At 36.2% G+C, this 26,959-nt stretch overlaps 1 pseudogene; it reads left to right on the top strand.

Moving 5' to 3' along the window:
• The first annotated feature begins 4,083 nt into the window (after positions 1–4,083).
• Positions 4,084–8,837, top strand: LOC113755871 (annotated as a pseudogene).
• The last annotated feature ends 18,122 nt before the right edge of the window (positions 8,838–26,959 follow it).

Consider the following 26,959-nt stretch of genomic DNA (forward strand, 5'->3'; position numbering starts at 1 on the left):
TTATCAATAATTCAAGAAACATTTACAATGGAAAGCGATAGTAACATTCATGAAAGGATACATTCATTCTCCTGACATTTCCTCGCTCATTTGGTCATTCATTTCATTTCATTCACCCCGTCCCTTGCTTTTGGCCAGGCTCCACCAACCTACATAGGTAATACTCGAGTATACCAAACGTTCACCCAAGTTCCTAATCGCCTGACCGAGTCCACTTCTGGCTCAAGACGACCGGTAACAAGGGGCAATGGCCAGTTCAGCCCAAAAGGCTTACATTCATGCGCAAGTAACATTGCAATCGAAAATTTCACATTTATCGAGGTCGAGTACGATAAAGTACACACTTGCCTCGAAAACTCGTTTTGGAAATCATTATAAGCGCTTAACACGTTATCAACCAAAATACAAGTCATGAAGTCAAGAAATATAGCAAACAAGGCACACTCAAATGCCAGCACACATGATATGCAAGAAAACATTTCAAAAGTAACTTTGGAAACAGTTCAAAAGTAAATAATGTAAGAAACGGTTCATAAATAACTTTAGAAGTAGTTTGAGGTCACTCACCTCCACAGCTCACAATCCTCGTCCAATATAGCCAATTCCATCATTCAAGTCCAAGCCTTTCACATGAAACTTAAGGTAACCAACGCTGTTAAAAATCGGACAGCATTTCCCCTTAATTCCTTTATTTTCCAACCTACAATCAAACCCAACCACATAGCAATTAACCACAATTGCTCAAAACCAGAAAACAGTTTTGACGTCCTTTTGCGGTAATGGCACAAATTGCACTACGATTGTCGGTTGAAGGTACAAGACCCACCGTTTCGAAGCTAAGAGATAGGGCTACAACAATGTAGAAGACCACTCAGTCCAAATCCTAGCACAACTAGGTCAAAAATGCAGAAAATCAACCCAGAACCGTAATTGCAGGTTCCCAAATCACACAATGCTGTAATTCGTCCAACTCAGTCTACACAGGTCCAAATGCATTGATTCCAAAGGCATATGATAGCTAAGAAATCAAGATACATTTCATCAGAAGACACCAACATCCAAATCCAAAGAAATTCCAGTCAAAACAGACGATTACAATCACAGTTCGCACATTCTGATCACCCAGAACAGCAACCGTAAAAATGGCATAACTCACTCTACACTACTCCAAATGCCCTGAAATTTTGTAGGCACTTCAAACTCATCAATACCTACAACTTTTATGTTTTAAGCAAAGGCCAATTCGGCCTCTATCTATGACCTAAAATTTCGGACAGAATGAAGAACCAAGAACCCTACTTTTCCAGAAATTCTTCCAAATCCAAAATTGATTGCAATTGCCAATCATTTACATCCACTAGAGTCATAACCCCTTATTACCAACCATCATAAACAACCACAATATCAAGATCACATTAAACCAGAAAATTCCTCAAACAAATAAAAACTTCACCATATCATCCATAAGCAAGCAATAAACCACAATTTCCAACTCTATAGCCACCATTAGGCATAAATTCAACATCATTAGGTGTAAGAGGATAGTCAATCACTACTTACCAAGTAAACAAGAAAGAGGAAGTGGTAGACCACCTTAGCTTCTCCAACAACTTCACCAAAACACTCACTAGCACCAAATGGAAGAATTTTATGGAATAGAAACAAGTTTAGAAGGTTAGATGGTTTGATTGAAGCAAGATGAAAGCCAAAACTTGAAGAGTTTTTCTCTCTTTTGAAGCTCAAGAAAGTCGGCCAAGAGGAAGACAAGAATAAGAGAATTTTGGTTAATTTTTTAGATATTTAACCAATTTGGTCAAAAGTCAAAAACCATGAATAGTTATCATAAGCCATACCCAATGAAATGGTGACACTTGTCACCTCAATTAATGCATTCCTATCCCTTCCTTTTCCTCTCACATCAATCACTTAACATCCTCTACTTATCTCTTAATACCCGATAAATTTCACACAATATCCAAAACTTAATCTTATTGACCGAATTTTGCCGAACTTTTCGCACTAGTGGGTCCCACGTCCAAAATACGCTTTTATTTTCTCAAAAATTAACCGATACTAGGAAAATCATTTTAAAACTATTTTTGCTCATAAACTTTATCTGGGGAATTTTCGAATCAAGAAAATGTAGAAAAGGCGGGCGTTTTAAAAATAAACCCTACAAAATTAGAAAATTTCCGGGTTCTCAAACTCATTTTGTTTCGGGGCGTCACAGACACCATAACTTTTGTAATTTAGCCCCATATGTAGTACACTAATTTCTTCAATTCTACTATTACACCCTAACTTTTGCAATTTTGCCCCATATGCAGTATACCAATTTCTTTAACTCTACCATTACACCATAACTTTTGCAATTAAGCCCTATATCTAATTCGCCAATGTCATTAAATCAACTATGGCTGTCTAACTTTTGCAATTTAGCCATGTATGTAATACACAAATTTCCTTATTTGTACCATGGCACCCTATGGTGTTGAGATTTAGCGCTATTTTTTATCAGCAAAATATATAAGGTATCTTAATAAACTATATATGTATACATTTTTTATAATTTTCCCAAACTTAGGTTATAATTTGTTACAAATGTAAAATAATTCATACATTCCCCATTTATCCAAATGACAACATGGTGGAAAATTAATAATTTGGATAATCTAAAAATAGAGGTAGTCAATAGTAGAATTTAACAATAAAACTTAATACGAAATTAAGTCTAATCTTAACATTTGCATGATCAAAAGGTTGTTATTAATTATAGAAGCCACATTTATCATTTATGAATTGGTACATATACCAAATAAATAGATTTAGCATTTCGTACATGTATTTGCAAACTATTTTGATTGTTCAATCAACTAATTCAATCGTCAGGTCTTGTTAGACTGCAAGTCATACATAATTGATAACACCACAAAATGAGTACCAAAAAGATTTTAATTAAAAAGTGTTTATTTTTTTGAATCATAAACATATTTCTAACAACATTTTTATTTTTTGAACTATTTTATTGCATAATAAATTAGAAAAAGTCCTATATTAGTTAAAATTGGCAAAAAAAAATCTGCCCAAACACACTAAATTGTCATATTCTATTATTTTAACACAACCTGAGAGTAAAAAAAAAATAAAACTCAAAACAATTGAAAAACTTAATTACATAAAGATGAGAAAAAGAAAAAAGAGAGAGATAGGTGAAAGGACAAAGAAAGCATGCAGTTCTTGCATCTAAATAAGGAAAAGGCATGCTTTTTATATGTATGGAACTAAGAACGGCAAACTAAAATATTCAAGTGGCGTGGCGGGCTGAAGGGATTTTAGGAAAACAACGCCGTTTGATTCAATGTCCTAATAACTTAGCCAAAATTTAAGACATCTTCTTTCTCTTTTTTTGTCCTCCTCACATCACCGAGAATGCCCTTCTTATGTATCAAGCTTGCACCATCAACATCCCTAATTCGCCTGTTGCACTGCCTTGGTGGCAAGAAATCAGAAATTAGGGCTTCAAAATTTGGGTGAAAGCTGGAGTTTAGAGCTTGAAGCTTGGGGAAAACAAGAAGTTAGGGATTGAAGGCATAGTTTGAGGTAATTTCAATATTTTGTGTCTGATTTTGCAGTGCATGGTACATATTTTCATGGTTATGGCTAGTTGCACCTTCACTGTTTCTTGTCAAATTTAGCTTTTAGGTTCAATCTTGTTAGTCCCTGATTTAAGCATCAACAAGTTTTGAATCCCTTTTGTTCTATTCTTATAGATTTGTTGGATTTTTATGGGGAAATTGTCCTTTTAAGTGACAAGTTTTGTTTTTCTTTTCAGAAATCATTAGCTGGTTTTACACGACTTTATCCCGGTTAGAGAAGCAAATACATAGTTTCAACATGGATATTGAAATAGTTTCCAATTATGTTCTACAAAAAATATGTCCATGTGTTGTAGATGTAGGGCAAGTACTAAGTTGTGTATAACTTGTAGTTTTCTTCTACTTCAGATCCATATGAGAGTATGAAATATTTAGTTTATAGACATTAATGTGGGTTATGGTGTGATATTTTCTTCGTTCTTCACAGATGTCGCAGGTATGAGAGCTTCCAGTCTCAGTGCTTCTCAAACTCACCATTCCCCAAACTTCAACTTCTGAGTGGAGCAGATTCTATCAATCTGCAAATATTGTACTTTGTCCTCTTGCTCATCTGTATTCTTGGAGATCATTTATTCCGTTAGATCATCCTATTCTTTTTCTTTTTTCGAATGTTCATTTTGCTCTTTGGTCTATAGTGCTTTGCGGAAGCTACTCTCTAGCTATTCTTCATTTCGTATTTGAAAAGGAACCCCCCAAAACTGAGCAAATACCTGTAGTACTCGTAGCATTTGTGATGAGTGTATTCTGGATCTCAACTGTTGTTGGTGAGCTCCTGAATTGCCTTGCATGTGACGACCCCACCTCCCCCTAAGGCGAACCAGAGGGTTCGGCGGGCCGCCTGCCCGGCTCTCGCCGGGACTCAGTCGTTCACTACAGTCCTCAAACAAATACAAGATAAAATCTCAAATAGAAATCAAATATTCCAACATTGACATATCAAAAGCGAAGCGTCCACGCTTCCACTGCGCCACTCTGATCCTTGATACCAACTCTTATACAGGAGGAAGTCCAAACTAGACTATTACACATCCAATCAATTCTAAACTTTCAATACAATCCCAATATGAATGATTACACAAAAGGAAAGCCAAATTCAATCCATACATGATATAATCCATGATTAAGAAATACAAGCCCTTCCTTCGCCTTGAGCCCTGTGGAGGGGAATAAAACATTTTGGGGTGAGCTAGAAGCTCAGCGAGTAACCAATAAAATCAGTTATCAAATCAGTTTCACAATCGTTCATTTCAATAATGTCATGATTCAGTAATCAATGCACTTTCATTGCTCTCGTGAACCAGTGAAATCATGGTACTTAGACGTCCAACGCTCCAAACGATCATTTAACAATGAACATTAACATTGAACATTGAACATTGAGCCCATTGGTGCTCTACAGGAACATTAAACGGTGGATGAAACGTCGGAGTCTAGCACACGAATTCCAAGTACTCATTTGAGCCAAAACATGTCAAGAACTTATATGCCGGCACACAGGATATGCAATCAAAGAAACGATGCAAGAAACATTTTAAAGTAACGTTGCAAGTAGTTTAAGGTCACTCACCTCCACGGCTCATAATCCTTGTTCAATATAGCCAATTCCATCATTCAAGTCCAAGCCTTTCACTTGAAACTTAAGGTAACCAACGCTATTAAAATCGGACAGCATTTCCCCATAAATTCATCCTTTCCATCCTACAATCAAACCCAATCACATAGCAATTAACCACAATTGCTCAAAACCAGAAAACAGTTTTGACGTCCTTTTGCGGTAATGGCACCAAAGGCGCTACGATTGTCGGATGAAGGTGCAAAACCCACCGTTTCGAAGCTAAGAGATAGGGCTACAACAATGAAGAAGGCCTCTCAGTCCAAATCCTAGCACAACTAGGTCAAAAATGCAGAAAACCAAGCCAGAACCGTAATTGCAGGTTCCCAAATCACACAAAACTGTAATCAGTCTATCTCAGCCTACACAGGTCCAAATGCATTGATTCCAAAGGCATATGAAAGCTAAGACATCAAGATACATTTCATCAGAAGACACCAACAACAAAATCCAAACCAATCCCAGTAAAAACAGGCAATTACTATCGCAGTTCGGACATTCTGTTCACCAGAAACAGCAACAGTAAAAACGGCATAACTCACTCTATACTACTCAAAATGCCCTGAAATTTTGTAGGCAATTCATACTCATCAATACCTACAACTTTCATGTTTTGAGCAAAGTCCAATTCGGCTTCTATCTAGGAGCAAAAAAAACGGGCAGAATGTTCCAACCAAAAACCCTAACTTGCTGAAATTCTTCCAAACCAGAAATTGATTGCAATTTCCTATCAAACACACCTACTAGAGTCATAACCCCTCATTATCAATCATCATAAACAACCACAACACCATGACCACATTAAACCAGAAAATTCATCAATAAAATGAAAACTTCACCAAATCACTTCAAACCAAGAAATAAACCATATATATCATCACTTTAGCCACTACTAAGCATAACCTAAGCTTTATTAAGTGAAGGAGGAAGATACACACACCACTCACCTAGTAACAAGAGAGGTAGAGATGTTGGACACCTTAACTCTTCCAAAAGCTTCACCAAATCAACCACTAACACCAACTAGAAAGATTTTATGGAGTAGAAACTAATCTAGGCAATTGTTTTTGGAAGATTGAACCAAATGGAAGCTAAAATGGTGAAGTATTTCTTTCTTCTTAGCCCAAGGGAGAGCCGGCCATGGAGGGAAAAGAAAATGGTGAATTTTGGTGATTTTTGAAGATATTTAACAACTTGGTCAAAAGTCAAAAAAATGAAATAGTAATTCATAAGTCTTCTCCAATGAAATGGTGACACTTGTCACCACCATTAATGCATTCCTATCCTTTCTTTTCTCTCTCACATCAATCATTTCACACACTCTACTTATCTCTTAACACCCGATAAATTTTACACAGTATCCGGAATTTAACCTAATTGGCCGAATTTTTCCGAACTTTTCGCACTAGTGGGTCCCACGTCCGATATACGTTCTTAATTCCTCAAAAACTAACTAATACTAGAAAAATCATCTAAAAACTCTATTTACTCAAGTAAAATTATCTGGGGAATTTTTCTAATCAAGAAAATGTAGAAAAGGCAGGCGTTGAAAAAAAATAAACCCTAGAAAATTAGAAAATTTCCGGGTTCTCAAACTCTTTTTTTTCGGGGCGTCACATTGCAGCTCTTGGAGCACTTCTAAAACTGTCCTCAGCAATCCTTGGGCTGACAGTGCTTGCATGGGGAAACTCTGTTGGTGATCTAGTTGCTGATATAGCACTTGCAAAAGTTGGCCAGCCAACGATGGCTATGGCCGGGTGCTTTGCTTGTCCGATGTTTAACATGCGGTTTGGGCTTGGTACAGCTTTGGTGATGCAAGAAGAGAATGTCTATCCAGACGCATATGCCCTCCATTTCCATGTTAGGTTTATTTTCTTGCTTTTGAGCTTGATAGGATCCATTTTGGTGGTAACTTGGCACTGATTCCGTGTTCCAAGATTTTGGGGGTTCTGCCTTGTTGGGCTTTACATTATTTTCATGATACTGAGCCTGATCATTGCAATGTTCTGGGCATGATTCTGATGATGGTGAAGTATCTAAGCTGCTGTACATACCATTTGCAGAACCGGTTAGATGTGTCAAAAAGAACTCACTTACAGGACATGTTCTCATGAAGAAAAAGGAGGATCGAGCAAGAATTGAGAGACTTACATTTGATCATTTTTGAAGAATTACGCCTAACCAAAGATGAGTGCGAAGAATTACAGAACCGTGGGTTCCTTTTCCTGTGAAGAGAAACAACTTTTGATTTTATGTTTCCTTACTAATAACTTCTGGTAGTCACCTTCCATTCTTGCAAGAATCACAGGAAAAGCTTTGATTGTATCGAAATACCATACCTTATTAGCTCCACGTCTGTAATCCAAAGGTACCCGAGAAGTATAGCAGCCACCTTCTGGTTCTATTTGCCTTTCCTGTGACTTGTTTCCTTTCTGCTTCTATTTGCCTTTCCAGTGTCTTGTTTCCTTTCTCCCCTCCCTCAACTCTGTCCATTTGAGAACTTTTGCACAAAGCTTTGGTGCAAGTATTTGAATTTACAACGTTAATCTGTGTTAAGGTGCTCAATATTTGTTAGTAATTAATCTCATTTTGTTTCAGCAAATGGTCTCTGTCTGTTCCAAAATTAGAAATTGGAGAAATGGTTCTACATTTCATTCGTTTTCTCTTCTTTTCCTGTCTATTTATATGAATAAGAAAGTCATTTCATGTGTAATGATTTCCCTTCTGTTTTCTAGGAGGCGTATATGCAGTAAATGAAACTATTTGTATGGGATTTGTTAAGGCATGGCTAAGAGATTTTAAGCAAGTTTCACAGAGATAATAAGAATAGTAATTAAGAATTCAAGTTAGATTACGGTTGTAGTTTCAATATGTGTCACCATTGATGTTTGCAGCAATTATCTCATCTTTTTTTGTTCCTAGGACAGAGAGGCTGCTCTCGAAGTTGAGAGATTGCTGGCACAAAAGACCAAAGAAGTTGGATTTGTGTTTCTTAAGTATGTGAAAGAGCAGGAACTGGTAGTGGGCTTGTTCTTGGTGGCTCGTGAAAAGGTTATGTCTCCCCCACTCCATTTTCTCTGAGTATTTAGTGATACTGTACCACAGTACATGGACTTATTCCAAACAAAGTTTTCCTTGCAGCTTAACATGATAGAATTTGGTATAAGAAGTAAAAGGGAATTGAGATGAATTTGATGCACTTCGGTGATAACATCATTCCTATTAGAAAGGTGAGGATATAAATTCTTTGCATTTCCATTCTCTATTGCAACTACTGTCTTATTAAAATTACATAGTTTTCTAGAAATCTGGTTTAGATACATTGGCATGTAGATGGTATGATTCTTTTACCACTTTATCATGGGTGACTTTGTTTAAGTTTTGTTTTGTATGACTACTCATTCAAATTCAATGGTGTACGTTTGTAATGGCATATTTTCTGATTGAATCTACTCTAATGCATGCTACTTTTCTTTCATTGTAGTACAGTGCTGTTAAATGCTCATGAGGAAATGAACAATAGCTTGGGCTTTGGATATGCTCATGAGAATGGCTGCATTTTGACATAGATTGCTGCTTTAGTCTATATTTTTGTTATAGAGATCTAAAACTCTGTTTTTCGGACTAGTCTATATTTTTGTTTAGAGATCTAAGTACTCTATTTTTTGGATGGATAATGGTAATTACTAACTGAGTTGAAATGGGCTCAATACTTTAGTTTTTTGGATACAGACTAGTTTCAAGACAAAGCACATACAAGTTCACTAAGCCTTTTGTCAAATTGAAAGTTCTGCCATAATTGTTGGAAATGCCATGACAATGATGTATTTGTAACAGTCAATTGCAGCTCTTCAAGACAAAGCTTGGTGACGACCTGTAAGTTCACTAAATTGAAGGTTGTCACTAACATGTCAGTTCACTAAGTGACGACTATTCTTGTCACTAAATACTAGGATTGATAGTGACAAACCCAAGTCTTCACTGTAGACTTCAAATTTGTGACGATTTTTCTACATTTAATGACCAAAAATACGTGAAACAGTGACAATAAAAGTCGTCACAGAATGATAACTGTTAGTGACAACTTCGTCCTCATCATTGAATAACAAGATTCTGTGACAATATTCAAGGGGTTGTCACATAGACCTATTTGTGACATAGAATCAGTGACAACCATGCCATAATGGAAAAAGTCGTCACTATACTCGTATAATGACGACTTTTTGGTTTTTAGTGACGACTTTTTGTTGTCACAAAAGGCCGATTTCCATTTAGTGAGGAAAAGGATTTCTGCGTTGCTTTCCTAAAATACAAGACTCTCAGTGCTTTGCAGAAAAATTAATAGAAGGCTGTCCAAATACCATATTCTTTCCAGTAAGAAAACTCAAACTCCCAAAATTCAAGTGACCAAAGCGCATGTACTGCAACCAAATATCATGAAAAATAATAGAATTAAAGCAAGGTAAATCATGACAATTAAGAGTGATAGGCCATAAGCAGCTAGTGTTCATGTATACCTTTGCTATTAGTCCCAAACGATTATCAGTAATAGTACCAATGCCATATTTGAATTGCAAATCATATCCCTTTTCAGAAAGTTGCCCAAGACTCAGCAAATAATGATAATGTTAACCTTGGTCCCTAGCTTTTGATGTTTACAAAATAATGGATGATACTAATATCTCTTCAAGAAATACTTTCAGCTATGAAGCAAATCTGATTCAAAGAATAAGAGCATTTGAAAGAGATAAAGGAAGTTGAAAGCTGTCGGACGCTCGCGAAGACAACATAGAACGTCCGATAAACAATGCAGCACTTCGGACGCATGAAGAACTCCATCACCGAATGTCCGAAAGAATTAAGATGATTTCTCAAACTCACTGGACGTCCGATACTCCCAACGGCTAGTTGACTCTTCAGCTGTCTTCTATCCGTTGGAAGTATTAATGAAGCACTTTCTTGGTCTCATATAAATAGAGTATGGTCAGAAACTTCAAACAATTTTTGCACACTGAAGATACAAAAGATATAAAGTAGTTTTAGTGAGAAAATACTCTTCAAGGAAGATTTGTAGTTTTGATGGTGTGAAGTTCATTGTAATCTTTTTATTTATGAGTGAATATTTCAATAGTGTAACTCTCTAAGGGTTGTCCTGAGGAATAGTAAAACTTCTTAACTTGACCGAGTAGAGCTTGGGGCAAGGAGGAAGTGAGCCTTTCTTTGTACACAAGATTGGTTGTATTTCATCAACTTGAAGAAGCTTGTTTGAATTGATCTTCAAGCTCAAGAGGAGTTTGATAGTCAATTGGTTTGCAATTCCTTTCTTCTTATTTACTTATTGTTATCTTGTGATCTTTAAATTGCTTATATCTTCTACTTCTCTCAAGTGATTTTGTTCATTTATTGATTGATTCATTGTATGATCAGTTAGAAAAGAGGGTAAATTTTATATTGAACAAAAAGTGCCCATAACTTGATTAGCTTTATAATCAACTTAATTCACCCCCTTCTTAAGTTGTCTTCGATCCAAACAGAAAAAGGTTTAGCACATAGTAAACATCATAGATAAAATTAGATCTTCCATTCTTCAAAGTAATCCTGTTTTTTCTTTTCCCAAGCACATGCACTCTTTCATTGTTGCCAAATTTAACAAAAGATCTAAAGGACTCATCCAAATTAGCAAATATATTATTCTCACCACACATATGTTTACTTCAGCCAGAATCCAAAAACCAATTATTTTTTTTATTTTCTTCCACTCCTGAGCTAGAGAATAAAATAGTTTTGTTCTTTTCACCATTATTCTCTATCATATTAGCATGCCTGCCTTTATTGTCAGAATTGTACTAGCATTCACTTTTATAATAACCCATTTTTTTACAATTACGGCACTGAATATTATGTCTGCGAGAATTATTATTATTTTCTAACTCATTATTGGGATCGTTACTATTACCTCCCTACTGGTAAAAATTACCTCTGCCATGGCTTCTAAAATTGTCTCTACTATGGCCTTATCATTCCTCAAAAAATTTGGTTTCTCTGATTGGAGCCATCAACCTTCTCCTTAGGTTTCATTTATCTGCACCTGCAATGCCTTCTCCAACATTTCACTTTCTGCATCATCTTCCAATTTTTCGTTAATTCTCTGTTCAAGAAGAGTTCACGAACCCTACAGTTCTTCAATAGTCATAGTTGAGAGATTTTTTGTCTCTTGAATCATAACAACCACATGGTCAAATTTCATGGGTAAACTATTGAGGGCTTTTTCTAATAGCTCCTCATCATTGAGATCATGATCATTGTGCTCCATCTTATTTTTTATGTCAATCGATCTGAAAAAATATGATTCAATGGTCTCTGATTTTTCCATGGTGATCAACTCAAATTTCCTTTTCAATATCACCAAATTATTTTTCTGAACTCTATCAACTCCTTTGTATGTTTTCATCAAAATATGCCATGCCTGTTTTGCAGTTTTAGCATTAGCAAGTTTTTCAAAAATCGAAGCATCAATTGCTTGGTGGATTTGAGACAGTGCCATACTTCCTTGCCTCTGGACATTTTCTTCTTCATCTGCAGCAATTTCTTGCTGAACAAATCGAAACAAATTATACGCGTAAAGATGAGTTTTCATTTGCACTCTCCAAAAACTGTAATCTTTTCTCCCTGCGAGTTTTGGTACTACACATGTAATATTATTTGGCACAGTTGATGTAAACATACTTTACAATAAACCTATCTCTAATACCACTATGTAGGCCCACAAAAATAATCAATATAGGTCACAAGACTTTCACTATTGAATGAAACCACAAAAAGACAAAATAAATCTCGAGACCAGAAGACGAAATAGAGGAAAGAAAACTAAAGACTTTTTATTATCTCTATGAATCTTTTCTTTCTCTCTTACACCAGTAGACCAAGACCTATGGTTTTTATAGAAACTACCAAGTATCAATAAATCTATTGGGATTTAAACTACCAAAATATGCTAGTAAATCACAACTAAACGATAAACTAAATTCTAAAAAGACTGGTTTAATAATCCTACAAATTGTAATCGTAAAGTTTTGAATTGTTTCGTTAGATCAAATAATTGAAAAAGTGGATTTTTGATAGTTCAGTTAAGTAGATTGTTAAGGAGCTTAATTTGATGTGCAAGTCTAATTTTCTTTAAATTTATGATCGTGATTGTGTAGTTTTGGATTGTTTGGCCACATCAAATAATTTAAAAAGTGGACTTCGATAGTTCAAGGAAGTAGATTGTTAAGGAGTTTAATATGACGTGCAAGTCTAATTTTCTTTAACTTTATGATCGTAATCATGAAGTTTCGAATTGTTTGGACACATCAAATAATTAAAAAGTGGAATTTTGATAGTTTAGGGCAGTAGTTTGATAAGGAGCTTGATTTGATGTGCAACTCTAATTTTCTTTAATTGTATGATCGTAATCGTGAAGTTTTGAATTGTTTGGTTATATCAAATAATTGAAAAAGTGGAATTTTGATAGTTCAGGGAAGTAGTTTGATATGGAGCTTAATTTGATGCACAAGTCTAAGTTTCTTTAACTTTATGATCGTGATCGTGAAGTTTTGAATTGTTTGGTTGCTTCAAATAATTAAAAAAATGGAACCTTCATGGTTCAGGGCAATAGTTTAATAAGAATCTTAATTTGGTGTGCAAGTCTAATTTTTTTAACTTTATGATCATAATTATGAAGTTTTGAATTGTTTGGTTGCTTTAAATAATTAAAAAAGTGGAATTTTCATAGTTCAAGGCAATAGTTTAATAAGAATCTTAATTTGGTTTGCCAGTCTAATTTTTTTAATTTTATGATCATAATTATGAAGTTTTGAATTGTCTGGTTACATCAAATAATTTAAAAAAAAAGTGGAATTTCGATAGTTCAGGGAAGTAGTTTGATAAGGAGCTGAAGTTGATGTGCAAGTCTAATTTTCTTTAACTTTATGATCGCAATCGTGAAGTTTTGAATTGTTTGGTTACATCAAATAATTAAAAAAGTGGAATTTTGATAGTCCAGGGAAGTAGTTTCATAAAGGATTATAATTTAACCTTAGTGCAAATTCTTGTAATCTCGTTAATAAAATGTACTTTTCATACAAAAAATTACTGTAATTACATGTCCAACTAATTTGATAGGATAGTTTTCCCGTGATGTTATGAAAAAATGTCCGTTTTTATTCAACAAATTTTATGATACCTGGCAGCAATATAAAACTCCTCTTGACTTTTATATGTACATATTTGGTCATTTATTTTACAATATGGTACATGACAGCCACGTTAAAATTTCTACCAAACAGTTTTTTTAATAAAATAGTTTATTGGCTTGTAAGAGATCGGACACTTGTTATTTTCGGCTTGAGGTCTTCTGCACTTTTTATGCACAAGTTTTTAAGTATTAATTTTTTCTATACTGACAGGGTATACACTATCAACATTGAACGAATGACAATTATAACAAATTTAAATTTAAAATTTAACTTTTAGGCATAAGTCATGGATCCAACGGCAATAAATATACACTGTTGGTATATATATAAGTTTTACTCATTTCTTAAAGTGACAAGCATCCCATAAACATAGAGTCTTTAAAACTTGGATTGTTATTTATTATGGTTATCTCTATTGGGCACAGGATAAACATACATGAACGCCTGGCATTTAGAGAAATAATGTAACGAAAAATGTTGTAACAATGCCTTTGCCGTTATCTTCTTGGATGAACTTGGTTGGTTGATTGGCATATACTCTTGTGAATTAATTAATTATCAATGACAGAAATCGACGCGATGCGCGAAGTTATAATGGGACAAAGGGCCTTAAATTTTGGTTAGCAAAGAACCTAAGAAAAATTATAAACCTCTAGAAAAACTTTAGTCACTGCCCCATAAGATAGATTCTTGCGAGCTGCTTTAAGAATCGGCTAAAAATCATTTGGGTTTGTTTGCCAATACTCGGGTAAGAATAGTTAAACACCATTAACAGTTGCAAAAAAGGCCCCCACAAAAAAACCACCATTAACAGTTAAATTTGTAGTATAATTTTCAGTATTACATTTTGTGACAGCCCCACCTTCCTCTAAGGCGAACCAAAGGGTTCGGCGGACCGCCTACCCAACTCTCGCCAGGACTCGTTCACTCTCTTCAAACTAAATAAGATATAACCTCAAAGAAAAAAGAAATAACAATTCCCAAACTTGAAACATATACTCACATTCATTTCTATCTCAAAATAATATACAATCCCAGATAAAACGAAAGTTCTTAGTTCTTAATACATCCAACCCTATCCAAGCACTAGCGTGAGAAAATTAAAAAAAAAACAAAATTCAAAAGAACTAGTCCAGGCTAGTCTGCACTGATCTTACGCTCTCGCTCGCATCCCCTGTAAGAAAAACAAAACTAACGGAATGAGCTAGTAGTCCAGTGAGGTTCCGTACGCATAATCAAAGCAATTAAGCAAGGTCATAAATCATATAATGAAAAATAATTCAGGAAATATTTACTATATATAAAGCAATGATAACACATTCATTAAAAGGATACATGCTCACATGGAGCCTTTCGTTCTTTCCTTCTCCTTTCATTTCCTTATTCTTCCAATATTTAAATTTTTATTTGTAATTGACAACCTCCTTTCGTTCATTCATTTCATTTCTCCCCCCTTCTGGACATTGGCCAGACTCCACCCGACAACGTGGTAATACTCGAGTATACCAAACTTGTGACAGCCCCACCTCCCCCTAAGGCGAACCAGAGGGTTTGGCGGGCCGCCTACCCAACTCTCGCCGGGAATCACTCACTCCCTACAGTCCTCAAACAAATTACAATATAAATCTCAAATATTACATCAAATTCTCCAATAATTACATATCATAAGCGAAGCGTCCACGCTTCCGCTGCGCCACTCTGATCCTTGATACCAGCTATTATACAGGAGGAATTCCAAATCTAAACTGTACAAAATATAGGCCATCCAGTCACGTGAATAAGTATTACAAGTCCTTCATTCGCCACGAGCCCTGTGGAGGGGAATAAAATAGTTTTGTAGTGAGCTAAAAGCTCAGTGAGTAACCAGCAAAATCAGTAAGCAAATATATTTCAAGGTAATGCACTTCAATGATGTCATGAATCAAGGATCAAATGTACGTTTATCGCTCTCGTGAGCCAGTGAAATCATTGCACTTAAACACCCAACGCTCAAATAGATCACTTAACGTTAAACAATAAGGGGGAGCAACGTTGGTGCTCCAGATCATGTCATGAACAATAAACAGGGTGGAGACGTTGGTGTTCAGCACAAGACTCCCCAAGAACTCATTAAAGCCAAATCATGTCATGAACTCACATGCAAGCACGCATGATATGCAATCGAGTAAATAATGCAAGAAACATTTCAAAAGTACTTGGGAAATAGTTGAGGGTCACTCACCTCCACGGCTCAGAAACCATCCATCATATACCATTACCTTGCCCGAGTCCAAGCCCTAAATCACAAACTCAAAGCAATCATACATTCTTAAAGTTCGGACAGCATTTGCCCATAAATGCTTCATTTCCAACCTACAATATATCACCATTCACACATACGGTTAATAAGCAATAAAAAGCATCCAATTAGGCCACAATATCCCTCAATCAAAGCTAATTAGAAGCTTAAGAGCCACCATTAGAAAAACCCCCAGTTAAACTCTAGAAACCGGAATTCATTCCCTCAAGCGTAACTTTTCCACAACGATCGCAGTTAACGTATAAAAGTTCCGTTTAACACCTTTTGGCACAATATCCATAAGTGAAGGTACCCTTATCGGATTGGAATGAAATTTATACCATTTCGAAGCTAAGACAAGGACCTACAACTTTGATGAAGACCACTCAGTCCAGTTCTCACCCTAACTAGGTTAAATTTACCAAAATAACTCCAGATTTTCCAGTTCGAAACTCACTGTGAAATTCAACTAGCAGTCCTGATTCATTCACTCATATCTCAGCACACACAACTCCAATTCAAGTAATTCCAAATCCATTTGAAAGCTAATATACAAGGCTATAATTCTTAAGAAGACATCATCAACCAATTCGGTAATATTCCTGGTCAAACTAACCACTTACAGAGGCTGATTTTCATTTTCGGACAGAAACAGGGCAGCAGGGGTATTTCGGTCTTTTCACAGGTTACGTTACTCCGATTGAGCTGAAATTTGGTAGGAAACTATAAAAAATCATTCTATACAACTTTCATGTTTTGTGCTAAGGCTAGATCAGCCTCTAACTAGGTGTAACAGTACCGGGCAGAATTGGAAAAAAATGAAACCCTAATCTGGAATTCATGCATTCAAGTGCTAATCTTCCACAAAACAACATCTAAAACAACTAAAAACCACTAATAAGCAATTAATTGAAGTAAAGAGGATGTTCTTGGCAAAATACCTTAAAACCACAAGAAAGGTAGGAGCTTAGGCTTTGTCCTCCAAAAATCCTTCCATTCAAGTTCCTAATCTTCCTTAACTAGCACTTTGTATGGAGTAATTTGAGTTTCCAATGGTTGGAACTTAAGATTTGGCTTGGATTTGAAGTTGAAGATGAAAATTTTCCTCTCTTTCTTTCTCTCAAGTGTTCAGCCAAGAAGGAAGAAGAAATGGGATATTTTTGGTCAAATTTTGGTATTTAGTAAAGGTAAGAAAGTTAAGTCAAAGTCCAACTCCAATCGGGTCGCGACACTTGGCCCTTCTTAAGTTTATTCTTATCCCTTTGTCTCTCCAAGATTAACCATCTAAGTAACCTCTAATTATCTCTTAGCACCTTGTAAAATAATATCACTTCATACGAAACTCCAACAAGTTGTCAAAAATATATCGCATTTACCGCACTAGCGGGTCCCACATCCATAATACACTTCAAACTTAACGTGGACTAACTTGTATCAAGAAAATGATTTGAAAACTATATTCCCTTATAAAAATGTATAGAAAATTAATATCTTGAAGAAAGGTACAAAATTATAGACGAGGAAACAAAATAATGTCTAGAAAATATATAAAATTTTTCGGGTTCTCACACTCATTCTTTCAGGGCGTCACGAAACTTTCACTCAGGGTCACCAAATCGCCCGACCGAGTCCGCTTCTGGCTTGAGTTGACCGGCAATGAAGGGCAAGGGCCCAGTTCAGTAAAAGGCTTACATTCCTGCACAACTAACATTTAATCACTAAAAGATTGAAAATTTCACATTTCATTTAGGTTGAGTGCGATAAAGTACACACTCGCCTAGCAAAATTCATTTTTAACAAACATTTATCATTTAATCAAATATCCACAACAAATTATATAGTTAATGGAAACATAACAAACAAAGAACACTTACCTATTTAAGCAAAAGAACGTCCAAAGTAACCCTCCGAGTAATACCCTCAATCACTGATGAATCCTAAAGTTAATCAAAAGAACACATTATACTTCAACCCTCAAAGATTTAGGTAATTCAAAGAAAATCCAAATACGTACTAGTACAACATATAAATATGAGGTTTAAAGTGAAAAGAGTACATTTATATCAAAGGATATGAGTAACTAAGAGTTTCCTAAACCAAACACAAAACTCTACTCAAAAAGGTTTTTAGAAAATTCCATCGAAAAACAAGTGAATAGTGCCACGTCAGAATCCGGCCAAAACTTGGTCGGATATCCGACCGGATTTGGGCTGGATTCAAGGCAATGAGCATTCCAAAATTTTTTCTTCTTCCCCATCTATCCGGCCAAGAATTGGCCGGATACACGACCGGATTTGAGGAAATATTTTTTCAAATTTTCACAAAGCTTTTTGTTTGGCTCGAAACTAACACATATGCAAAGAAATAACGTATAAAAAGTGTTTTGGGTAAAATCATATGAAAAGGAAGACAAACAAACCCTAAATTCACACCCAAAACCTCGCTTGATAAAATTAGGTTTTGCGGCCGAGAAACCCTATGCAACTCTTCTTTGCCTTGGAAAGGAAATGAGTAAACGTTTGAAGTTCAAAACTTTACATTTGCAACTAAGTATCATGTTTACAACGGTCTTCACATTCACCATGCGAAAATGTATAAGTTTAAATAAACTTTAACTCATTCAATACCACAAACCTAAGTATGTCTAAGAAAAGTAAGTCCAATGCATCACAAAATCACATTTTCAATATCACTTTTACTCACTCAAATTACAAGAAAATAAACGGACTGCATTTTCCCTTAATTTCTTCACTTTCCATCCTACAATCAAACACCAAATCTCATCTCAAACCAACCACAATTTCACATGCAAATCATAGGCGATAAAACACACCTTTCGGTATAACAACCACAACTGAAGCTACACTTATCGGATTGAAATGAATCTTATGGCGTTTCGAAGCCAAGACATATACCTACATTCCTTATGAAGACCTCCAAAGACAAATCATGCATTTTCATGGTCAAATATCGAAATCACAGAGAGGACAAAAAACTGTCTGTGAAACAAGGCTTGTGGGCAATCAAGGGTATTTCGATCATTTCACAAGCTACAGTGCTCAAATTGAGTTGAAATCTTACCAGTACCTAGCTAGCTCAAATACCAACAACTTTCATGTTTTAAGCAAGGGCTGATTCGGTCTCTCTCAAGGACGAATACACAGTGCAAAACAGGGCAGATTTGAAACCCTAAAACTGAAATTTAACATAACTCTAGCTCAACCGATGAAATCTTCCACAAAACAACATCTATAACAACTATAAGCCACTAATTAGCAATTAATTGAAGTAAAGAGGAAGTTTTTGGCAAAATACCTTGGAAACTCAGGAAAAATGGTAGCTTAGTATCTTTCCTCCCACAATCACTCCACCAACTCCTTTAAGCTTCCTAGTTGAGCACTTGTATGGTGTAGTTTCCAATTTAGTTGGCTAGAACTCAAGATTTGAGTAAGTTTGGAAGATAAAATTGAAGAACTCTCTCTTGTTTCTTTCCTCAAGTGGTTCGGCCAAGAAGCAAGAAAAATGAAGGAATTTTGGTCAAAATTTGATTTTAGGAAAGTTAAATAAGCTTGGTCAAAAGTCTAACATCCAATGAGGTAGTGACACTTGGCCTTTCTAGTGTTTAAAGCTTATCTTCTTTCTTCCAATGGTTAATCCATCTAGCTAACCTCTAATCATCTCCTAGCACCTTGTCAAATAATAACACTTAGCACAAAAATCACTTAATCACCAAAATTTTATCGCACTAACGGGTCCTACGTCTATAACGCGTTTCAAATTTAACGTACACTAACTTATACTAGGAGAATGATTTAAAACTGTACTTACTTATAAAAATGCATAGAAACTTTAATATTTTAAAGGCAAATATAAAAATGTAGGCAAAAATAAAATAATACCTAGAAAATGTGAAAATTTTCGGGTTCTCACACATTTTATATCAAATTGTGTATATTAATTAATATTAATCCTATGCTCCAAATTAAAATGATTTAGGCCATGAATTGTTTCCATGTGCACTTTAGCCATCCCTTAACCCCTCTTCTTGAATTTTGACATCAAAAGGAAACTTATAATTGATGATACGTGGAACACTCACTAACAAGTGGAGAATATGGCTAGTGAAAATTTTCAATTTTATTAATTTACTTCAGATTTGCACAACCTGAATTTTCTAAAACTCCTTTTAACTTTTGTTTTGGCCCCATAAATGTTTTCAATTTTTTTTATTCTTTGTATTGCCCATTAGGAAAAAAATTTGTTTGTATCATACTGAAAATTAGTAAAATTAGTGATAACTAAAGGTTGTGTTTTTGGCATTCTTCTGCAGCGATTAAAACGATTGCCTCCCCTAAACTTAGGGCGCGACTCTATCACAGCCAACTAAAGAATGAGTGTCATGTGGTAATTCCATAGCAAGTTGTAAAATTATTTGTTATTTTGCCTTTATGGTCAGTGCCATTTTTTTTTTGGTCAACATCATATTTGTTTACAAACAACTCATAATACTCTACATGGAAATATCCCTTTTTTTTAATCCTTTATTGCATCTAAGAGCATTTTCAAATCTATATATCGGATTTGAAATTTTTCGAGTCATTTTGTTAGATTTTAATATCGACATTAACATCGAACCACTTGGATAGCAGATGTGACAATGTTAACATGCACATATATTCATTGGACTGCTTCTGTTTTTTTTTTATCCGTTTGAGTTTTACAGTGTAATCATCATTATTTTTCTAGATTGGTTAAATCTAGTGATTTTTTAGATTAGTTGTATACTCCCTCCATCCCATTCATTTAGTTATACTTTTCATTTTGGTATGTCCCAAAACAATTGTCATGTTAGAAAAGTCAAAGCAACTTTTACACTCTCTTTCCAATATAACCTTTCTTTTGAATCATACATTCAAATTTAAAATTTGAATTTGAGGGGATAAAATTGGAAAGAGAAGCACAAACATCACAATCAAACCACTATTCTTAAAAAGTTGGATTCCCCAAACATAACCAAATGAATGGGACGGAGGGAGTATATGATATGGTCTGTGAGGACCCGAAAAATTTTCTTATTTTTATCGAATATTATTGGTTTATTTAAAAATTTATTTACCCGTTTTCTCCGAATAATTTATTTCAACCCTTTTAGAACCATTTACATTGAACTATGACTTGCATATATTCTTAAAATGTTCCGTTAATAAATTTAATTTTCGGAAGCTCGTTTAGTGAGATTTAATGAAAATGCGTTTGGAGACAATAGTCGATTTGAGAGTACAGTGACCTTGGAGATTTGAGGACTCGTAATTTTTATATCTATTTATTTATTTATTTTATCGATTTATTCACTTATTTATTGGCTTACCCTAAAATGGTTATTTTTATGATTAAGCACTCAAGTATTAGTTAGTTATACTATCGTTATAAGAATTTCTTAGAAATTTCGCTTTATCACGCACAAGTCGGAAGTTAGCGTTTTCGCGCTCGCGACTAATTGGAGGATTTTAGAAATTATTGTTAGACTACTAAGAGTGGATAATAATAGTGTTAAAGGAAGTGCATTAGAGGATTAGTGCATAAGTGAAACAAACCCGAGAGGAAACTGGCATGAAACGCGCGCGTACGCGCACTATTGGAGATTTGAATTTTGTGCTGTAACAGCCCCACTTTCCCCTAAGGCGAACCAAAGGGGTTAGCGGACTGCCTGCCCAGCTCTCGCCAGGACTACGGATCAGATTAGAGCTATCTATTGCGATCCGGAACTTACAAACGAGCGTAAACAGGTCAAAATGGTAAAATAACCCAAAATAAAAAAATGAAATCCGGAGTCGGTCATGAATAGTAACCGATCCGTCAAAACCCAACCAAAAGAGCACGCAAACATTCACATCTGAACTTTAGCGATTACAATCCAAAAGGACATACAAAAGTTTTCAAAAGTTAATACATATACACGGTTTGCCAAATCAAAAGAGAAAACGCCCCAAAAGTATACTTAGGGTTTTAATACATGAGCTATACAAAAGATATGTTCAACTAGCTCAATTTGGCAGCCATTTGTCAAATCCAGACCAAAAGGGCAAAATTTTCCTGTAAGGAAAACAAAAGGAACAGAAAGGGGTGAGCTTGCGCTCAATGAGGTACCAAACAGATAGCATTGAAATCATGGCATTTCACATTTAACAAATCAGACACACATGTCAGATGTAAAGCAAAGGAACCAATGATTCAAATCAGAAGGATACGGGTGGCTCTCAGGAGCCAAATTTCCAGCGCAATACTTGATCCAAACCGGTTGACTCTCCGTCAACGTATATAGAACCAATGCGTCCGTAGACCCCTCTTATCACCGAATTCCGTCCACCAAACACCCCTTTACCGGGCCCGCTCACCTCAAACGAACAAAATGGTAATACTCGAGTATACCCGGAATCAAGGGTCTCAATACCCAAAATCCCCGAACAGACTACCGTGGTTCGTTATCTAATCGTCCAGGCCCTTGCCGGCCCGACTCGAATAACTTAGCCACAGGATTGAGCTCATAGGTCATAGAAATCCGAACAGATGCAGACACAGATAACAGATTCAAATTTTGCATAGTAAATTGGCATATGAACAGACTAGAGAACGAGTGTGATAAAGTACACCCTCGTCTCGAACAAATAAACAGATTGCAGAGCAGAAATCAAGTTAAATAGCAATGGAGGGGAGTGGTACACTCACCGGCTCAACTTCAAAAGTTTTCACTTCAGATTGGCCTTAATCGCCAAGAAACCCTAAAATAACCAAAATAAACCAATTGAAGATTTTACTTCCAGAATCGAGTAAACAGAATGCACATGTGAGGCTCGACTACACGTCGTACGCCTTGCCAAATAAATACTAGTGCAAGAATGCAAAAACACGATTCCCTTGGAAACGAAAAGGTAGCATGAAGACCTAGGCGCAAACAACCCAAAAGCCCTTTCATTTCTACCAAAAGGCAAATCCAACTTAAAAGAACCAAACGGCCTAGAAAATCGGGCAGCACTTCCCCTAAATTTCTTACTTTTCCAGCCATTAAGGCTTCATTATTTCCTCAAATCAGCCCCAACATTTCACACCAAAGGTCATCTCATTTCCCAAAAGCCGTACAGGGCTCAAAGTGGTACAAGTACAAAAGTTAGCTAGGAAACAACCAAAATGAAAGCAAGCCCTAAGAGAGACTCGACGACGAGTCATAAAACAATGCTGAACACAACCCCAATAGGGTCTCATATGCATAAATAAGCATGATAGCAAACCAGAAATTAGAAATAGCATTAGTCTTGGCCCCAAATAGAAAAACTGTTTTGCCCTTATTTTGCGGTAATGGCGTCAAATTCACTACGATTATCGGATGGGGGTGTAAGACCCACCGTTTCGAAGCCAAGAAACAGAGATACAACAATGTAGAAGGTCACTCAATCCAGTTCCTAACAAAACTAGGTCAAATATGCAAAATACTATACCAGAATTCCCAAAACAGGTTTGCAAATCACACAAAGCTGTAATTACTATAACTCAGTCTATACAAGTCCAAATGCCGAAATTCCAAAGGCATATGATAGCTAAGACATCCATTAACATTTCATCAGAAGACACCAACTTCAAAATCCAAACCAAATCCAGTCAAGATAGGCAATTACTATCGCAGTTCCGCACATTCTGTTCACCAAAAACAGCAACAGTAAAAATGGCATAACTCTCTCTATACTACTCCAAATACCCTGAAATTTTGCAGGCACTTCATACTCATCAATACCTAAAACTTTCATGTTTTGATCAAAGTCCAATTCGGCCTCTATCTATGACCTAAAATTTCGGACAGAATGTTCAACCAAGAACCCTAATTTTCCAGAAATTCTTCCAAATTCAAAATTGATTGCAATTTCCTATCATATGCACCTACTAGAGCTAAAGCCCCTTATTACCAACCATCAAAAACAACCACACCATCAAGATCATATGAAACCAGAAAATTCATCATAAAATTGAAAACTTCACCAAAACACTTCAAATCAAGAAACAAGTCACATAATCCATCACTTTAGGTCCCATTAAGCACCATATAAGCATCAATAAGTGTAGTAGAATGTTTAATCATCACTTACCTAAGAAATAAGAGAAGAGAAGTTGTAGACCACCCTAGCTCTTCAAGAAAACTTCACCAAACAACCTCTATCACCAACTAGAAAGATTTTTATGGAGTAGAAATGGATGTAAGCAAATGTTTTTGGGTGATTTGCACCAAGTAGTAGCTAGAACTTGAAGAGTTTCTTCTTCCTTCCTTGCACAAGAGGTTCGGCCAACAAGAGGTAAGAAATGGTAATTATTTTGTGCATTTTTGAGATATTTAACCAATTTTTGGTCAAAAGTCAAAATAGTGAATAGTAACTCTTAAGTCAAACCACTAAGAGGGTGACACTTGTCACCTACATTAATGCAATCTTATCTTTCTTTTCCTCTCACATCAATCAATCTCACTCTCTACTTATCTCTTAACACCCGATAAATTTTACACAGTATCCGAAACTTAACCTTATTGGCCGAATTTTTCCGAACTTTTTGCACTAGTGGGTCCCACGTCCAATATATATTCTTAATTTTCTAAAAACTCTCCAATACTAGAAAAATTATCTAAAAACTATAATTGCTCATAAAATTTATCTAGAAAATTTTCCGGATACAGAAAGTGTAGAAAACAAGCCATTGAAAATAAGAAAGCCTAGAAAGATTATAAAACCTAACAAATGGAAAAGTTACGGGTTCTCACACTCTCTCCCCCTTAAAAGAATTTCGTCCTCGAAATTCCTTATCATATATACAGCCAGTTAAGTCAAGTACAAACATAAACGATCCACCGAGGAATGGCCTTTCTAGTTCACCAAATCCTTTCTAACCTAGGCCCTCATATCTTTCGTATCCGGGCGCAAGAATCCCATCTAAGATAATTCACAACTCGAGCCGGCCGGTCCCAAGCGTAAATCATCCTTATTAAAGATTCCTACCCGACATACATACTTAACTTCCTCATGTCCCATGTTAATGATCCTTACACTAATGACATGCACAGTTCATAGCTTACGCTCAAAAGAGCACTGATACCTTTAAACACTTTCACCACAAGCAGGACCATAACAACCCTTGGCCCCAAGCTCGCTCCGCGCAGAGACCACGCGATGTGGCTCTGATACCAATTGTAACAGCCCCACTTTCCCCTAAGGCGAACCACAGGGGTTAGCGGACTGCCTGCCCAGCTATCGCCAGGACTACGGATCAGATTAGAGCTATCTATTGCGATCCGGAACTTACAAACGAGCGTAAACAGGTCAAAATGGTAAAATAACCCAAAATAAAAAAATGAAATCCGGAGTCGGTCATGAATAGTAACCAATCCGTCAAAACCCAACCGAAAGAGCACGCAAACATTCACATCTGAACTTTAGCGATTACAATCCAAAAGGACATACAAAAGTTTTCAAAAGTTAATACATATACACGGTTTGCCAAATCAAAAGAGAAAACGCCCCAAAAGTATACTTAGGGTTTTAATACATGAGCTATACAAAAGATATGTTCAACTAGCTCAATTTGGCAGCCATTTGTCAAATCCAGACCAAAAGGGCAAAATTTTCCTGTAAGGAAAACAAAAGGAACAGAAAGGGGTGAGCTTGCGCTCAATGAGGTACCAAACAGATAGCATTGAAATCATGGCATTTCACATTTAACAAATCAGACACACATGTCAGATGTAAAGCAAAGGAACCAATGATTCAAATCAGAAGGATACGGGTGGCTCTCAGGAGCCAAATTTCCAGCGCAATACTTGATCCAAACCGGTTGACTCTCCGTCAACGTATATAGAACCAATGCGTCCGTAGACCCCTCTTATCACCGAATTCCGTCCACCAAACACCCCTTTACCGGGCCCGCTCACCTCAAACGAACAAAATGGTAATACTCGAGTATACCCGGAATCAAGGGTCTCAATACCCAAAATCCCCGAACAGACTACCGTGGTTCGTTATCTAATCGTCCAGGCCCTTGCCGGCCCGACTCGAATAACTTAGCCACAGGATTGAGCTCATAGGTCATAGAAATCCGAACAGATGCAGACACAGATAACAGATTCAAATTTTACATAGTAAATTGGCATATGAACAGACTAGAGAACGAGTGTGATAAAGTACACCCTCGTCTCGAACAAATAAACAGATTGCAGAGCAGAAATCAAGTTAAATAGCAATGGAGGGGAGTGGTACACTCACCGGCTCAACTTCAAAAGTTTTCACTTCAGATTGGCCTTAATCGCCAAGAAACCCTAAAATAACCAAAATAAACCAATTGAAGGTTTTACTTCCAGAATCGAGTAAACAGAATGCACATGTGAGGCTCGACTACACGTCGTACGCCTTGCCAAATAAATACTAGTGCAAGAATGCAAAAACACGATTCCCTTGGAAACGAAAAGGTAGCATGAAGACCTAGGCGCAAACAACCCAAAAGCCCTTTCATTTCTACCAAAAGGCAAATCCAACTTAAAAGAACCAAACGGCCTAGAAAATCGGGCAGCACTTCCCCTAAATTTCTTACTTTTCCAGCCATTAAGGCTTCATTATTTCCTCAAATCAGCCCCAACATTTCACACCAAAGGTCATCTCATTTCCCAAAAGCCGTACAGGGCTCAAAGTGGTACAAGTACAAAAGTTAGCTAGGAAACAACCAAAATGAAAGCAAGCCCTAAGAGAGACTCGACGACGAGTCATAAAACAATGCTGAACACAACCCCAATAGGGTCTCATATGCATAAATAAGCATGATAGCAAACCAGAAATTAGAAATAGCATTAGTCTTGGCCCCAAATAGAAAAACTGTTTTGCCCTTATTTTGCGGTAATGGCGTCAAATTCACTACGATTATCGGATGGGGGTGTAAGACCCACCGTTTCGAAGCCAAGAAACAGAGATACAACAATGTAGAAGGTCACTCAATCCAGTTCCTAACAAAACTAGGTCAAATATGCAAAATACTATACCAGAATTCCCAAAACAGGTTTGCAAATCACACAAAGCTGTAATTACTATAACTCAGTCTATACAAGTCCAAATGCCGAAATTCCAAAGGCATATGATAGCTAAGACATCCATTAACA

The sequence above is a fragment of the Coffea eugenioides genome, unplaced genomic scaffold (genome assembly GCF_003713205.1).
Source record: "Coffea eugenioides isolate CCC68of unplaced genomic scaffold, Ceug_1.0 ScVebR1_17;HRSCAF=83, whole genome shotgun sequence".
Classification (NCBI taxonomy): Eukaryota; Viridiplantae; Streptophyta; class Magnoliopsida; order Gentianales; family Rubiaceae; genus Coffea; species Coffea eugenioides.